At 53.9% G+C, this 3,518-nt stretch overlaps 1 protein-coding gene across 1 annotated transcript in view; it reads left to right on the top strand.

The window, feature by feature from the left end:
• CCDC180 (coiled-coil domain containing 180) overlaps positions 1–3,518 on the top strand; it is a 33,201-nt gene that overhangs the window by 5,238 nt on the left and 24,445 nt on the right. The window lies entirely within an intron of this gene.

The following is a 3,518-nucleotide window of genomic DNA, read 5'->3' on the forward strand; positions in this document are numbered from 1 at the left end:
AGACAGGAATGATGAGCAGTCACCCATGGACCCAGATCAGGCCCCTTGCACACACCTGATGTGGTGAAAGTTCCTGAAGAGCGCACCAGAGACACACTCAAAAGCATTGGCAATAGTGTCCTGGTGGACAGACACCCACACTCTAACAGTGGATGGAGTGGTTGGCAATCTCCAGCAATATGAGGGAAATCTCCCTTCATCTCAACATTCCTGGGTCTCAGCTGTGGAGGAACTGTCTCAGAGGCTCCAGAAGATGGAAGGGGACATGTCCTACGTTCCACCTGCACGGGCCAATGTCTCAGCCATTAGAAGTAAACGTTTCCCCACCCAAGAGAAAGGCAGCAGAAGGTACACACCACGAGGCACCCTGTGGTTTTTCCCCCGTGACCATGGAGAGAACATGAGGAGGTGGGATGGACAGCCCACTGCCGCCCTAGCTGCACGAGTAGAGCAGCTGAAAGGGAAGACCACCACGAAAGGGAGTCCTCCAAGAAGAGCGCAGCTCCAGTGTCCAGTCAGAAATCCCTCCGTCAGAATAGAATGGTGAACATTATGTCTGACCCTCTTGAGGGGACCAGTAAATCATTCTTGAAAGAAGTGAGTGATGATGAGCAGGATTAGAGGGGCCCTGCCTCCAGCCAGGTGGAGGAAAGGGATAATTGGATTTACTGGACAGTGTGGATCCGATGGCCTGGCACGTCAGACCCACAAGAGTATAAGGCTTTGGTGGACACTGGCGCACAGTGCACCCTGATGCCATCGAGCTGCAGTGGGATTGAATCCATCTGCATCTCCAGAGTGACAGGGGGATCCCAACAGCTGACCCTACTGGAAGCTGCAGTGAGCCTGACTGGGAAGGACTGGCATAAGCACCCCATTGTGACTGGCCCAGATGCCCCGTGCATCCTGGGCATAGACTATCTCAGGAGAGGGCACTTCAAAGACCCAAAAGGGTACCGGTGGGCTTTTGGTGTAGCTGCCCTGGAGGAGGTTGAACAGTTGTCCACCTTACCCGGCCTCTCAGAGGATCCCTCAGTGGTGGGGCAGCTTAAGGTTGAGGAGCAGAGAGTGCTGATTGCTACCAGGATGGTGCACCGGCGGCAGTACCGCACCAACCGAGATTCCCTGGTCCCCATCCATCAGCTGATCCGTCAACTAGAAAGCCAGAAGGTGATCAGCAAAACTCACTCACACTTCAACAGTCCTATATGGCCAGTGAGAAAGCCCAATGGTGAATGGAGGCTAACTGTGGACTATCGTGGCCTGAATGAAGTTACACCAGCAATGAGTGCAGCCAAGTGGTACGCCACGATTGACATTGCTAACGCGTTCTTCTCCATTCTGATAGCGCCAGAGTTCAGGCCACAGTTCACGTTCACTTGGAGAGGCATCCAGTACACCTGGAATCGATTGCTCTGGGGTGGAGCCACAGCTCCACCATTTGCCATGGACTGGTCCATACTGCACTGGAGAGAGGTGGGGCTCCAGAACACCTGCAGTACATTGGTGACATCATTGTATGGGGGGACACAGCTGAGGAAGTCTTTGAGAAAGGGAAGAAGATAATTGAAATCCTCCTGAAGGCTGGCTTTGCCATTAAGCAAAAGAAAGTTAAGGGGCCTGTAAGGGAAATTCAGTTCCTAGGGATAAAATGGCAAGATGGGCGTCGCCACATCCCAGTGGAGGTGATAAACAAGATAACAGCCATGGCCCCACCAACCTCTAAAAAGGAGACTCAGTCTTTCCTGGGCGCTGTGGGCTTCTGGAGGATGCACATCCCGAACTACAGCCTGATTGTGAGCCCTCTCTACCACGTAACCTGTAAGAAGAACGATTTTGAATGAGGCCCTGAGCAACAACAATCCTTTGAACAAATTAAACGGGACATTGCCCAGGCAGTAGCCCTCGGGCCAGTCCGGGAAGGGCAGGAGGTTAAGATCATGCTCTACACTGCAGCCGGGGAGAACGGCCCTACCTGGAGCCTCTGGCAGAGAGCACCTGGGGAGACCCGAGGCCGACCTCTGGGCTTTTGGAGCCGGGGATACAAAGGCTCTGAAGGTAATTACACACCAACTGAGAAGGAGATACTGGCAGCGTACAAAGGAGTTCGGGCTGCCTCAGAAGTGGTCGGCACTGAAACACAGCTCCTCCTGGCACCCCGACTGCCGGTGCTATGGGGGATGTTCAAAGGAAAGGCCTCCTCCACGCATCATGCAACCGATGCCACGTGGAGTAAATGGGTTGCATTAATAACACAATGGGCTCAAATAGGGAACCCCAGCTGCCCAGGGATACTAGAGGTGATCACAGACTGGCCAGAGAGCAAAGATTCCGGGATGTCACCAGAGCAGGAGGTGACATGTGCTAAGGAGGCCCCACCATATAACGAGCTGCCGGATGAGGAGAAGCGACATGCCCTGTTCACTGATGGGTCTTGTCGCATTGTGGGAAAACATCGACAGTGGAAGGCTGCTGTATGGAGTCCCACACGACGGGTCACTGAAGCTGCTGAGGGACAGGGGGAATCGAGACAGTTTGCAGAGGTGAAAGCCATCCAGCTTGCTTTGGATATTGGTAAGTGAGAAATGTGGCCGAGGCTCTACCTCTACACCGACTGGTGGGCAGTGGCGAATACCCTGTGGAAATGGCTGCAGCAATGGAAGCAGAACAACTGGCAATGTAAGGGTAAAACTGTCTGGGCTGCTGAAGTGTGGCAGGACATTGCAGCCCGTGTGGAAAACCTTGTTGTGAAGGTGCGCCATGTGGATGCCCATGTACCCAAGAGTCGGGCCACTGATGAACATCGACACAACCAGCAGGCAGACCAAGCTGCTCAGATCAGAGTGGCTCAGGTGGACTTGGACTGGCAGCGCAAAGGTGAACTGTTCATAGCTCGGTGGGCCCACGAGACCTCGGGCCACCAAGGTAGGGATGCAACATACAGGTGGGCTCAAGATCGAGGGGTGGACCTCACCATTGACACCATTGCAGAGATCATCCATGTATGTGAGACATGCTACAATTAAACATGCCAAGCGGGTGAAGTCCCAACGAAATGGAGAGCGATGGCTGAAATATAGATATGGAGAGGCCTGGCAGATCGACTACATCACACTGCCACAGACCCACCACAGGAAGCGACACATGCTCACAATGGTGGAAGTAACCACTGGATAGCTGGAAGCTTACCCAGCGCCCCACGCCACCGCCCGGAACACCATCCTGGGCCTTGAGACCCAAGTCCTGTGGCGACACGGCACCCCAGAGAGAATTGAGTCAGACAACGGAACCCACTTCCGAAATAACCTCATAGATGTCTGGGCAGAAGAACACGGCATCGAGTGGGTCTACCATATCCCCTACCACGCACCAGCCTCTGGGAAGATCGAGCGCTACAATGGACTGTTAAAAACCACTTTGAAAGCACTGGGAGGTGGCACCTTCAAAGACTGGGACACGCATCTAGCAAAGGCCACCTGGCTAGTCAACACAAGAGGATCTGCCAGTCGAGCTGGCCC

The sequence above is a fragment of the Athene cunicularia genome (genome assembly GCF_003259725.1).
Source record: "Athene cunicularia isolate RWA chromosome 17 unlocalized genomic scaffold, athCun1 chr17_part1, whole genome shotgun sequence".
In the NCBI taxonomy this organism is placed as follows: Eukaryota; Metazoa; Chordata; class Aves; order Strigiformes; family Strigidae; genus Athene; species Athene cunicularia.